Source organism: Plecotus auritus, assembly GCF_963455305.1.
Source record: "Plecotus auritus genome assembly, chromosome: 6".
Lineage (NCBI taxonomy): Eukaryota > Metazoa > Chordata > Mammalia > Chiroptera > Vespertilionidae > Plecotus > Plecotus auritus.
In genome coordinates, this window is record NC_137773.1 from 32,403,245 (window position 1) to 32,417,663 (window position 14,419).

The 14,419-nt window shown below is 43.3% G+C and overlaps 1 protein-coding gene across 8 annotated transcripts in view; it reads left to right on the top strand.

The window, feature by feature from the left end:
- Positions 1 to 263: 263 nt before the first annotated feature.
- Positions 264 to 14,419, top strand: part of FAM13B (family with sequence similarity 13 member B) — a 74,213-nt gene continuing 60,057 nt past the window's right edge. For 3 of the 8 annotated variants that reach the window (XM_080675974.1, XM_080675978.1, XM_080675979.1), the window contains exon 1: positions 294 to 593. The gene's annotated coding sequence lies outside the window, so the exon portion shown is untranslated. Of the gene's footprint in view, positions 594 to 14,419 lie in introns of all 8 variants that reach the window. The other 5 variants (XM_080675975.1, XM_080675977.1, XM_080675981.1 and 2 more) reach the window with 4 other exon arrangements.

Below are 14,419 nucleotides of genomic sequence, written 5' to 3' on the forward strand. Positions count from 1 at the left end.
CCTTCCTACAGCCCTCCCCAGACTGAGGGGCCCCAGACACCTCCCTCAGGCCTGCGCCCAGCTTCGCGCACCCTAATCCAGGGCCGAAATTCGGGAGAAGCAACGCGTTTCCAAAGCCCGCAAACCGCAAGCCTGCGGCTGGAGGCTGGGGGTATCCCCGCCCTCGCGGCGCGCTCGCCACCCACCTTCCGCCCCTCCCGCCTCTTCCGCCCCTCCCGCGGGCCGCCCAGCCCCTCCCCGCCCCTCCCACGCACGTCACGTCCGGCCCGGCCCCTGCCAGCCCTCCGCCCTCCGCCCTCCGCTCTCCTCCCGCTTGCCGTTAGGGCGGCTCTGCGCCTCAGCTGCCGCCTCCGTCGCCGCTCCCGCCCCTTCTCCCGCGTCTCCGCCGCCGCCACCGCCGGGGACATCCGGGGGTCGCTTATCGGGCTGGCCCGGTGCCTCAGCCGCCGCTTTAGCCCCTCGACAGCGGCCGTCTTCGGAAGAGGCTCGCCGGCCGCGGACTCGCTCGAGGCCTCAGTTCTCGTCCTCCTCCCGTCCCCGCGGGTCCTGGAGAAGCGGCCGCGGCCGGGGAACGGGGCGTCGCGGTTCCAACGGTAAGCGAACGGGCGGGTACCCTGTCTGCGCATGCGCTGGTCGCCGGTCGCCGCGGCTCTCCCCCCTCTGCCGCCCACCAGCGCTAGTCCCACCCGCGCGGGCTCAAGGGCGGTGCACGTCGGGGTGCTGGAGCTCCCTGGGCAGTACCTGCAGGTGGGGCATTTCGTAGAGAGGGCCCCCTTTCTCCTCGAGGGAAAGCGAAGGAAGCCGTGCCCCTGGCTGTGGGTGTGTATGGGGCAGCCTTCGGTTTTCAGCCGCTGCAGTGCGCGTGAGCGGTGTGCCTTATCTCCTAGCTCCTCCAAAATAGAAGAGGGCACAGCAACCCACATTGTTTGCTGGCTTCCCCTGCGCACCGGCCCTGCGCCGTCTCCCTGCCCACTTCCTTTATGCTGGGCAGTGAAGTTGATGCAGAAAAGAGAGTGTGGTTCATTACAGGCTCAACTGCGCCCCTTTTAAAGATCACGTGAGATGAGTGATTGCTGACTTCCTTAAATCGCTCAGAGAATATAGCCGAAATTAGGCTGTTGGTGCTCTGGGGACTTGTCTAGAATGCACTGTGCACAGGTCAGGCCAGAGGGTACTGCGTTAAGTTTCAGAGGGGACCTGGTTTCCGAGATAAGGTTATAGAAAATTGAATCGGTTGGCACACTTGCCCAATGGGGATTTGTGAACTTTTTTGTTTGTAATCAATTAAAAATAAAAGTTGACTTTTAGAAAGTTGCAGAATTGCATTCGGTTCCCCATTATGCCGTCTAATATTTGAAAAAAGTCTCTATTAAAGTATTGGGCATTTATTTTACTTTCAAGTTCTGATAATGTAAAAATGGCAACCGGAGCCACAGTATTGCTGACTGTGAACCTTAAATAACTGGGATGCACTTAGTTTTAAAAAGGCAGACATTAAAGGATAGTTTTGAATTAAGTGACTTTTTGGGTTAATGTGAGGCTACTTTTGTCGTCAACTTTCCTTTTTGTTATCTTGCTGTACTTGTTGGCCCGGTTTCTCACAGGTCTATGCATTTAGTAAGTACTTGTTGAATGGAATTGAATGAACTGGTCATCATTTGTATATCCATTGGAGCCCCTTCTTACTTCCTTAATCTGTGCTGCTTTTAAAACTGGGACAGAGCCCTGGCTGGGTAGTTGAGTTGGTTAGAGCCAGGTCCTGATACTCCCAAGGTTGCAGTTGGATCTCCTTGCAGGTTGAATCCTGGTCTGGGCACATACAAGAATCGATTAGTGAATGTGTAAGTGGAACAGCAAATTGATGTCTCTCCCTCTGTCTCTCAAATCAACAAATAAAATGAATACCCCCACACCCCCAAAACTGGGTATTTTCTCCAATTTAATTGTGTCACCAATTAGGGATCTGTGACAGTTTCATTCCTTGGAAAGACGTAGGAAGGCATATCACAGTGTCATAAAATTCTTCATTGGGTGAAGTAAATTTTTTTTTATTAGAATGCCATTGTTTTAGGACAGAGAAAATGGCGGAAATGTTTTTCTCCAATAAAATGACTACTTTGATCATTTATGAATAATCTTAGTCTGTATGGCTTCCCTCTTTATTGTACACTAACTTTAATATTGGGGAAATAGTATAAATTGCTATAGCTATACATTTTTGCACTCAAAGTTCACAGTCTAGTGGAGAAGACAGATATACAAATAAGTATAATTAGTATTTTTTTTGTTCAAAGCTTCCTTCCTTTTCCCCAGAGCAGGTTTTATACATCTGTGCAAAAAGAGAAATGTTCTGATTTCAAGGGATTCATTTGGCTAGAACAAGTTGTTCAATTACCCTTAATACCCATTATACAAAAAATGAAGTTCGTTGTCGTTTTGTATTAGTGAGCTATAAGAAATGATAAACTGGTCTTCTTAAGACATTACTCATTGGGCTAAGTGGGCCCTTGGTGTGCATGCTTTCAATGGAGAAGAGGTGAAAGGTTACTAGAATAGAGGAGTCTTGAAGAGTACATTTTTTTTTTTTTAAACATATTTTATTGATATTTTACAGAGAGGAAGGGAGAGGGATAGAGAGCTAGAAACATCGATGAGAGAGAAACATCGATCAGCTGCCTCCTGCACACCCCCCACTGGGGATGTGCCCGCAACCCAGGCACATGCCCTTGACCGGAATCGAACCCGGGACCCCTCGAGTCCGCAGGCCGACGCTCTATCCACTGAGCCAAACCGGTTTTGGCTGAAGAGTACATTTTTAAAAAGTAAGATTATGCACACACATAACTGACAAGAATGTGTTCTCTATTATGCATATAAAATCATGTACTTAAAAAAAAAAAAAAGGGGGATCCATTGCCCTGGCCGGTTTGGCTCAGTGGATAGAGCGTTGGCCTGCGGACTCGAGGGTCCCAGGTTCCATTCCGGTCAAGGGCATGTACCTTGGTTGCGGGCACATCCCCAGTGGGAGGTGTGCAGGAGGCAGCTGATCGATGTCTCTCTCTCATCGATGTTTCTAGCTCTCTATCCCTCTCCCTTCCTCTCTGTAAAATATCAATAAAATATATTTAAAAAAAAAAAAAAAAAGAAAATAATGCTAAATTAGCAGACCAGTGACATTAAGTGGAGAAAGGGAATTTTTTGGGGGCCATCTAGCCATAGAACGTTATAGGTTTGCCCCTTAATCAGGAGACAAGCATTTAAAGTGTCACCTTTCTTTATACTTGCATAAGTAAGATTAAACTTTTTCCTGTTTATTTTATTTTATTTTTTAATGTACTGATATGTGAACCATGTAGAACTCTAGATCTGACAGATATCTCAGGAGGTCATCCTTTGGGGAAATTTCTTTTATCTATTTTTGGAGGCAACTCCAGGTACCACATGGTCTCTTTGGCTTTTTGAATCAGAATTGTGGCTGGCTTCTAAGTAAATGTGAGTAAATACTTTGCCCTGTAATGGTGCTTATATTAATGTTCTGGTTTTATAAGACTTTCATTAGAAAGATTTGCAGTTAGATCCAGTGGCACATTCCAGCATAACCATTTCAAATTTTGAAGTTTAGCCAAGTGATTTGAGGCTCACAATACATGTAAAAGGGGACTAGTGCCTGCTTTGCAGCATTTTTTTTTTTTTACCTGTTTACTTGTCCTTTTAATCTTCATTGTTGAAAGTATTACATAGGCACTCCTTTTTCCCCCATTAAGCTCTTCACACAGCATTATTCTTGGTATGAGAAATAACTTGTAAAATGCTTACAGATATTCTATAAATGATGGTTGCTTTCCCTTCTTGATTTGATTTATCTTTGGTTATTGCTGGAAGTAGGTATGGCAGCTTTTAACGTTGAATAGCCAACATTATTTGCTTCTCACTTATGTCTTTATTCAGCATATATTAAAAAAAATTAAATTATGTGTCAGGCATTGTGTGAGGCCTTCGGTGATACAAATGTGAAATGACATGGTTCCTGTCTTCTATTGTGTGAGGTAATTGCTAAAAAGGTGAGAGGTACATTAGGAGCAAAGAACTGTCTGTCCTAGGAAGTAAGGGAAGGTTTGACAGGAAGTTGGAGTTGAGACTTTTTAAAAAAATTAATTTAGTTTTTAAAATATATTATTGATTTCAGAGAGGAAGGGAGAGGGAGGAGCAATAGGAACATCAGTGTTGTGAGAGAATCAACGATTGGCTGCCTCCTGCACGCCCCACACTGGGGGTGGAACCCACATGTGCCCTTGATCAGAATCGAACCTGGGACCCTTCAGTCCTCAGGCTAAGGCTCTATCCACTGAGCCAAATTGGTGAGGCCTGGAGTTGAGACTTTTGAAGATCAGTGTAAGTTTGTTGAACAAAATGGGGTTGGTCATGGTGTTGAGTTAGGGCTCCAAGCACAGAAAACGGTATGTGCAAAACCTGTGTGAGCTTCAACAAGTTAACTATTTATTGCTGAAAAGTCCAGTCAGGTGGAGGAATAGCAGGAAAGGAGATTTTACTGGTAGATGACATACTTATAGACCATGCAGTGGAGTTTAGAGTTTATCCTGTATGCCAGAGGTTCTTAAAATTTTGTATGTATTACAGTCACCTGAATGCTGCATTAGCTTGTGGCTTTGCATTCTATACAGGGTGGGACAAAAGTAGGTTTATAGTTGCTTGTATAGAGAATAATACAACAGTTAATAAATAATAATCCAAGAATAAACTCTGTTTACTGTATTCACAACTGTAAACTTACTTTGAATAAACCCCTCCCCACTCCCAGATAAAGTTGGAGAACTAGTGCTCTGGGTCACTGGTATCAAAAGTGAGGTACTGGCACTTTGGATAGGCAGATGACCTATTGAGTGTATGTGTGTGTGTGTGTGGGGGGGGGAAGAATTGAAATTTATGTTTCCGTTTATTTTTAATGTAAAATATTTTTGTGTATAATTATGATCTGCGTAATATGCTAGTACAGTGTTCACTATTCTACTTTAGAAATATACATACATATATGAGGACTGTGCTCATAATTTTTTTCCTGATAAAAATATATATTGTCTTGGCCTCTAGGCAGTAGGAAAAGAATTAGGAATTTTGTGCAGGGGAATTCAGATTAGGTTTTAGTATTGAGGAGATTGGTGAGAATAGATTAGGGGACTTGTCACAGGGAATTTTATTTCCCTCTGGCTTTATTACTTTTGTCTTAATTTCAATAACTAGAAATCATGGTTATAGATTATAAAATATTTGTGCCCATGAAACCCTTTTTGAGTTTGTAAAAATTAGGCAATCTATTTACCAATAGATTATCTCTAGGGGCAACCAATTTTTGCCTGAATACTTTGAATAAGAAAGGAATAATAGTAAGCTGTCTCTAAGTGAAATTTTACATTTAGTGAGTTGAAAAATATGTGCTGAATCTAGTACCACAATTTGGCAAGTATAGTCCTACAAAATATGCTTGATTCCATTGTTCATTGTAGTTTCATGGAATCACCATGGGGTATTGTTCCCTCACATAGTATGTTGAGCCCCAGCTGGTTTGGCTCAGTGGATAGAGTGTCCTAGGTTCGATTTCGGTTGGGGGCACATGCCCTGGTTGGGGCTCGATCCCCAGTTGGGGGTGTGCAGGAGGCAGTCAGTCAGTGATTATCTCTCATCATTGATGTTTCCATCTCTCTCACCCTCTTCCTTCCTCTCTGAAATCAATAAAAATATATTAAAAAAAATAGTATGTTGAAGTGAACAAATCCTCAGGCATAGGATTTGCAAGAAATCCTTTATACTTTCTTTTTTTCTTTTTAGGCAAAGGCATTCCTAAACTTTTGAGTGTTAGAGCTCTCTTTAATTTAAAAACTTTTTACTAAGGAATTCTTACTTATACTTTGATAAATTACTTAAGAGCAAAGTCAATATGAGTCTAATAATAATTTAAATGACTTGTGTTTTCCTGATCAAATAGCATCTATGAACACTTGACAGATCAGTTTATGTGCTGTTGAGACATGTGTTCAACTTTTCTGTTTGCTTGGTGTACTGTTAAGGATCTCAGACAAATTAATGCCTTGACAGTTTCTCAGGCCAGGAAGGAACCACCGATTGAGCATATTGGCAACTTTTGAAGTACCATCCTTGTTCAGTTAGAATGAAAGAGGTGCCTTTTCATTTGCTTTGGTGAATTGTTCAGAGGGTACCAATGAAAAGCTGAATGTATGGAGCAGGGATAAATTTATTTTCCTTAAGCTTTGGTTCACTGATTTATAGTTAGACACAGCACTTGTCTACAACCTTAAATCTCTGTTCCCACAGCTTACCATCTTGGAGACCTAGCTCCCTCTTGGCTCTTCTCTCTTTGTATATTAGTGATGAGTTGTGTGTGTTTTTTTTTTTTTGTTTTGTTTTTTGGGGGGGGGTCATCTTTAGCAATTTTGAGGTAGCTCTTTCAAACTTCTCTATGTAAATTGTATTCTATTTTGTCAAAAGCATTTTGGGCAAAAGCGACTTGTTTATTTCTATTGAGTTTGAAGGTAGAACTTTTTCACATGAAAATGATCATCTATCTTGGCAGATACTGTTCTTTTTTTAAAAAAATTTAATGGACATTTAAGTGAATAAATGGCTACATTGAACGAGACCAAACTATCCCATCTTTTTTTAAATATATATTTTATTGATTTTTTTACAGAGAGGAAGGGAGAGGGATAGAGAGTTAGAAACATCCATGAGAGAGAAATATTGATCAGCTGCCTCCTGCACATCCCCTACTGGTGATGTGCCTGCAACCAAGGTACATGCCCTTGACTGGAATCAAATCTGGGACCCTTTAGTCCGCAGGCCGACGACGCTCTATCCACTGAGCCAAATCGGTTAGGGTGGCAGATACTGCTCTTACTATAGGTTGCTTTATGTGTAAAATGATAAACTTTTATTATTATGTTACAGACCTAATCTTATTACTGTTATAGTGTTTTGTTAAATTATTTACTTTGAAAAGACTTTAAACTGATGTCTGTAATTAATGTTTTCAGTTTAATTTTATTCTGTATTTCTTAGGTATGCTGTATAGAAAATTATATTGTAATTTCTGGATATGCTAGATAGCACAGAAAGGGCAAATGGGATTGGTTCTTTTTTTAAAAAAAATATATTTTCGTTGATTTCAGAGAGGAAGAGAGAGATGGAAACATCAATGATGAAAGAGAATTACTGATTGGCTGCCTTCTGCACAAGCCTGCAACCCGGCCATGTGCTTTTGACCGGAATCGAACCTGGGACCCTTCGGGCTGCAGGTCAACACTCTATCCACTGAGCCAAACCAGCTAGGGCCAGGATTGGTTCTTGAAATATGGTTAAAAGAAATCATTTATTTTTCTTTTGAGGTGGAAAAATATTAATTTTTTTTTTAATTTCAGAGAGGAAGGGAAAGGGAGAGAGAGATAGAAACATCAGTGATGAGAGAGAATCATTGATTGGCTGCCTCCTGCACGCCCCACACTGGTGATTGCGCCTGCAACCCAGGCATGTGCCCTGACCAGGAATTGAATTATGACCTCCTGGTTCATAGCGACGTTCAACCACTGAGCCATCTATGCCTGCTGGGCTGTGTGATATTTTTCTCTTTATTTTTTCACCTTTTTGAAGTATAATTTAAATACAATAGCATTGAGCAATTTAAAGTGTTCAGTTCAATAAGCTTTGACAAGTATATTAAGCATTGTAACCACCACTACCATAATCGTGACATAGAACATTTCCATCAGCCCATAAAGTTCTCAATGCTTTTTAGCTTTCTCATTAGTGAAATGGATATAATGGGAGTATCTATTTCCATAGGATTGTTGTAAGGATTAAATGAGTTGATATATATTTAAAACCCTTAAAATAGTTCCTGGAATATTGTAAGAGCTTAATGCTATCTGCTCTTATTTTTAGTATTGATGTTGGTGTTCTACCCTTTTTAAAAAGCCCCTCACTAGTTTTATTAGTTATTTAAAACTTAGATTCTATGCTAATAAGAATGGTGTGTTGCTGTCATACATATAATAAAGAGTTAATATGCAAATTGACCATCACACTCTCACAAAGATGGCTGCCTACAGCCAGGCCAGCACGGGGGTTAGTGAGGGACGACCAACGACTGAACAATCAGGCTGCATGGGGCGACCAGGTCAGCGGGGGGGCTGTGAGGGGTGGCCAAACGACTGAATAGCAGCTGCATGGGGCGACCAGGCCAGTGGGGGGCCGTGAGGGGTGACCAGGCTGGCAGGGGGGTGCAGTTGGGGGTGACCAGGCTGGTGGGGGAGGCAGTAAGAGGTGATCAGGCCAGTGGGGGGGAGCAGTTAGGGGCAACAGGCCAGTGGGGGGTACAATTGGGGTGACCAGGTTGGCAGGGGGGGCAGTTGGGGGCGATTAGGCTGGCAGGGGCGCAGTGAGGGGTGACTAGGCCCACAGGGCGGGGCAGTTGGGGGTGACCAGGCCCGCAGGGGGAGCGGTTAGGGGCAACCAGGCCAGCAGCAGGGGGCAGTTGGGGGCAACCAGGCCAGCAGGGGGCAGGTAATAAGGGGTGACCAGGCCGGCGGGTGGGGGGGCAGTTGGGGGTGACCAGGCAGGCGGGCAGGTGAGCGATTAGGAGCCAGTAGTCCAAGATTGTGAGAGGGATGTCCTACTGCCGGTTTAGGCCCGATCACAGGGATCGGGCCTAAACCGGCAGTTGGACATCCCCTGAGGGGTCCCAGATTGGAGAGGGTACAGGTTGGGCTGAGGGGACCCCCCCCCCACCATGCACAAATTTTGTGCACCGGGCCTCTAGTGTCTATATATAAATGGATCTGAATGGAGTGCAAAACTACCTTGAGCCTTAGCAGAATTCAGGTTGGTATATGAAGGTAGACTTTTCTGAATGTACCCATAATTGGTATTTAATTGTATTACTTTTATCACTCTTGCCTCATGGTAAAGTATGTAATCTAAAATTCAAGATTTTTAAATTCATTGTCAATACCATCATGCCAGACAACTGTCACTTGTATTTAAAATGACTTTGCTGTTTTGATTTATCATAAAATCATCCTTTTGGAAGCCTTTGGTTATTTTATATCTTAAAAATTTTTAAGCCGAAACCGGTTTGGCTCAGTGGATAGAGCGTCGGCCTGCGGACTGAAAGGTCCCGGGTTCGATTCCGGTCAAGGGCATGTACCTTGGTTGCGAGCACATCCCCAGTAGGGGGTGTGCAGGAGGCAGCTGATCGATGCTTCTCTCTCATCGATGTTTCTAGCTATCTATCCCTCTCCCTTCCTCTCTGTGAAATACCAATAAAATATATTAAAAAAAAAAAATTTTAAAAATTGGCCTGGCCAGCCTGGCTCAGTGGTTGGGTGTCAGCCTATGAACCGGGAGGTAATGGTTCCATTCCTGGTCAGGCACATGCCTGGGTTGTGGGCTCGATCCCCAATAGGGGGCGTGCAGGAGGCAGCCAATCAGTGATTCTTTCTTATTATTGATGCTTCTATTGCTCCCTCTCCCTTCCTCTTTGAAATCAATAAAAATGTATTAAAATTAAAAAAATTTTATTAGGGAGAGACAGAGACAATGATTTGTTATTCCACCTATTTATGCATATGTTGTTTGCTGATTGTCCCCTGATCAAGTATGGAACCACAATCCTGGTGTATCAGGACCACTGTATTCTTTGAAAGTTTACACATTGTATCCTCTATGTTAAGCCTTTTATTTAACTGCCTTTTTCATTTTACTGATCCTATCTGTTAAGATATTTCATCAGATTTCTTTGGGACATTTTTCTGTGGTATCTGCAATTTTTTTTTTTTTTTTTTATTCTTTGAGAATTGGAAATTGTAGTTTAGATGTTCCATTAGTTTTCTAGGACTACAATGACAAGTGACTACAAATGTGGTGACTCTAAAATAGAAATTTTTCTCTCATAGATCAGGAGACCAGCCAGAAGTCTAAAGTTAAGGTGTGGGCAGGGCCATTCTCCTTCTGAAGCTCTGGTGCAGACTTCCTTGCCTCTTCCAGCTTCTGGTGGCTCATGACGTTGTTTCTTGTCTTGTGACAGCATAACTTAATTTTCTTTTTTTTAAAAAATAAATCTTTATTGTTCCTATTATTACAGTTGTTCCTTCCCCCCTCCCCCCCATAGCTCCTCTCCACCCGGTTCCCACCCCACCCTCTGCCCTTACACCCCTCTCACCCCCGTCCTCATCCATAGGTTTAGGATTTTTGTCCAGTCTCTTCCCGCACCCCCCACACCCCTGTCCCCCCGAGGATTGTCAGTCCACTCCCTTTCTATGCCCCTGATTCTATTATATTCACCAGTTTATTCTGTTCATCAGATTTTTTATTCACTGGATTTTTAGATTCACTTGTTGATAGATATGCATTTGTTGTTCATAAATTTTTTACCTTTTTCTTCTTCTTCCTCTTCTTAAAGAATACCTTTCAGCATTTCATATAATACTGGTTTGGCCATGTTGAACTCCTTTAGCTTTTTCTTATCTGTGAAGCTCTTTATCTGCCCTTCAATTCTGAATGATAGCTTTGCTGGTTAGAGTAATCTTGGTTGTAGGTTCTTGTTGTTCATCACTTTGAATATTTCTTGCCACTCCCTTCTGGCCTGCATAGTTTCTGTTGAGAAATCAGCTGACAGTTGTATGGGTGCTCCCTTGTAGGTAATTAACTGTTTTTCTCTTGCTGCTTTTAATATTCTCTCTTTGTCTTTTGCCCTTGGCATTTTAATTATGATGTGTCTTGGTGTGGTCCTCTTTGGATTCCTTTTGTTTGGGGTTCTGTGCGCTTCCTGGACTTGTAAGTCTATTTCTTTCACCAGGTGGGGGAAGTTTTCGGTCATTATTTCTTCAAATAGGTTTTCAGTATCTTGCTCTCTCTTCTTCTGGCACTCCCATAATTCTGATGTTGGTCCTCTTGAAGTTGTCACAGAGGCTCCTTACACTATCTTCATATTTTTGGATTCTTTTTTCTTTTTGCTTTTCTGTTTGGGTGTTTTTTGCTTCTTCGTATTTCAAATATTTGACTTGATTCTTGCGATCCTCTAGTCCAGTGGCCGGCAAACTGCGGCTCATGAGCCACATGCGGCTCTTTGGCCCCTTGAGTGTGGCTCTTCCACAAAACACTACGTGCGGGCACACATGTACAGTGCGATTGAAACTTCGTGGCCCACGCACAGAAGTGGGTTTTCGGCTCTCAAAAGAAATTTCAATCGTTGTACTGTTGATATTTGGCTCTGTTGACTAAAGAGTTTGCTGAACACTGCTCTAGTCTGCTGTTGGATCTCTGTATATTTTTCATTATTTCAGTCAGTGTACGCTTAATTTCTAGTTGGTCCTTTTTCATACCCTTGAGGGTCTCACTAAATTTATCGGCGGTTTCTAGAAAATTCTTGAAAAACCTTATAACCGTGGTTTTGAACTCTATATCCAGTCGTTTGCTTTTCTTCATTTCTGTCATTTGTGACCTGTTTCTTTGTCCCTGCATTTTGGCTGCTCTCCTGTGTTGAAAGAGTGGCTTTGTGTGCTAGGTGTCCTATGGGGCCCAGTGGCTCAGCCTCCCCAAGTTACCTGAGGTGGACACTCTTGGTCAGCCGTGGGCAAACTACGGCCCACGGGCCGGATCCGGCTGTTCTATCCGGTTCTCTTGCTCTCCCCTCCGCTCCTTTACTTTGAATTTATATTAGTTCACACAAACACTCCATCCATGCTTTTGTTCCGGCCCTCCGGTCCAGTTTAAGAACCCATTGTGGCCCTCGAGTCAAAAAATTTGCCCACCCCTGCTCTTGGTGCACCCCTTTGTGGGCTGTGTGCACAGTCTTGTTGTAGTTAAGCCTTGATTGTTGTTGGTATCACTGGGGGGAATTGACCTCCAGGCCAATTGGCCGTGAGGATCAGCTGTGTCTACAATGGGAGAACTTCTGTGCTGGAGACACCCTTATGGAGCAAGACTTGCTTCAGTGGGGCTTTGGTGCTCACTGACTCTGCACCTGAGTGTGTCCCTTATGGATATGAGGAGTTGTAATCTGGATGGTCCCACTCTGACCATTGGGTACACTGGCTCTTGGATCTTTAAGGAGGTTCTAATTTAGCTTCTGCCTGAGGCCAGCCAGCAGGAGCTATAGAGAGATCTGCAGGTTCCTCTTCTTTATTTGGGGTTTGGAGGTGCCCAGATGAGGCCCAGCTGTGAAGCAGTGCAGGCTGCTGTGGGGCCTTGGGCCTTCTTTTGGATGTTCTGGGTCTCTCTGACCCAGCTGCAGTTTGTTAGGTAATTTTAGATTGCAAAGGGCCAAGCCATTTGTATGCAAAAGCCTCTGCATACAGCTTGGGTGGGGCGGAGTCTCAGGGAATCCACCGGGTGGAGCAGACATCAATGGCTGATCCTCAGCCCTGCCCTAAGAGGCCCCGGGTCTCAGTGTCCCTCGATAATCGCAGCAAGCACCTCTGAGAGAAAGCTGCCCTCGAGTTCCGCCCGATGCCAGACAGTCCAGTTTCTCCCTGTATAAGTTTGTGTCCCCAGAGTCTCGCCCGGAACTGGAGTTCAGAGTAGTCGGGAGCTTGTGTCTCCCTCCCAATTAAGAAAGACAACCGTGTACTCAGTTGCTAGCCCTTTCCGCGCACGCGCCTCCATACCTCTGCACTTTACTTCTGTACCTCCTCTGAGTCTCAGTGTGCTTTTCTCTTTCCTTCTAGTTGTAGAATTTCCACTCAGCCAGCCTTCCTGTAGTTCTGGATGATGTCCGTTTTGTCTTTTAGTTGTAGTTTTGAAGTGGTTGTGTGAGGCAGCAAGTTCAGGTGTTTACCTATGCCGCCATCTTGGTTTCTCCATAACTTAATTTTCTTCCTCCATCTTCATGTGGCCTTCTTACCCACTCTGTGTGTCTTGTCATTTTATAAGGACACCAGTCATTGGATATAGGATTCACCCCAAAACTAGATGATTTCATTTTTGAGATAATTAATTGTGTATATAAAGTTCCTATTTCCAAATAGTCACATTTGGGGTTCTAGGTAGACATGAGATTTTTGGGGGCACTATTCAACTCACTACAGATGTGGAAGGAATATTTACATGATTTATGTTCTGTAAAGGGGAGTGGAGCAGGACTAAGTAATGTCAAAAACTATTTTGCAGTCTGAAGAAATATTTTGGGCCACTGCAGTCTGAATGCCCTCAATAATGTGCTCTACATAAAAGTCTCAAGTGAATAATCGTTGACTAGTAGGGCTTGCCACTAATGGCACTCATTAAATAACCTTTCAGCAAGCTAGGAATAAGTGACCTTCTAAAATGTATGTAAGATTTTGTGGCCAGTTTGAGTGATAAAAAGTGAGATTCTATGCTACTTTAAATTGTATAGTGATTAAGAACAAGGACTTTAAGAGCCAGAATTTGAATCCAGTTCAAACTGTCTGGGTTCAAATTCTGCCTCTGACCCTTAACATTTGGGATTACTGTGGGTAAATTGGTAAATCTCTCTGCAATGTCTCATTAAGGGTTAAAAGAATAATACCTGATTAATACATGTAAAGTGCATGAACTGTGTGGCACACAGAAACTGCTCATTTAATATTAGCTGCTGCTGTTTTCATCTTCATTGTCAGTGCTCTTCAGGAGAAAAACTCAATAGCTGAAAAATTTCTGCCTTTGTTTTTCTAGTAGTAAGGATCTTTGTACTGATGAATTCATAGATTCCTACCCAGTGTCACCTTAGGAAAGATGCTTTTCAGATTGTTTAGTTAGAGTCTGGGAGTAGTAGAGAACACAGGATGAGATAACTGGTTCCTGATTTCACTAAGGACACTAAATGAGTAGCCATTTTAGTGGTTATATATAATTTGCTTCTGACAGTCTCTTCCAATGAGTCTTCATTTATTGTACATCAAGCAAATCCCCTTTTTCTTTGTGTCATGAGGGTATCAACCTGAATTGTAAGTTCATTAAACATCTTGTCCCTGAAGTTAACTGCTTTAAAGGATTTTAAATATAATTGACCCTCTCTATCTGTGGGTCCCTCATTCACGCATTCAACCCAGATGTGGATGGAAAGTATTTAGGAGAAAAAAAGCTTTTTTGTTGAAGCCATGTACTACTCTATATAGTTAGACCTATCATGGTTGGTACTGAATATGTACAGGCTTTTTTCCTTGTCATTATTCCTTAAACAATCCTATATAATAAAAGGCCAGTGACCACAAGCGTAACGACCAGAACGACCATGCTGCGATCGGGGAACCACGGCGAACTGGGGGGTGGCAGCGAGGTGGGACTGGGGACTGGCAAGTGGGCAGAAGATGGCCCTGATCACAGGCTAGGCCTAGGGACCCTACGTGTGCACGATTTCGTGCGCTGGGCT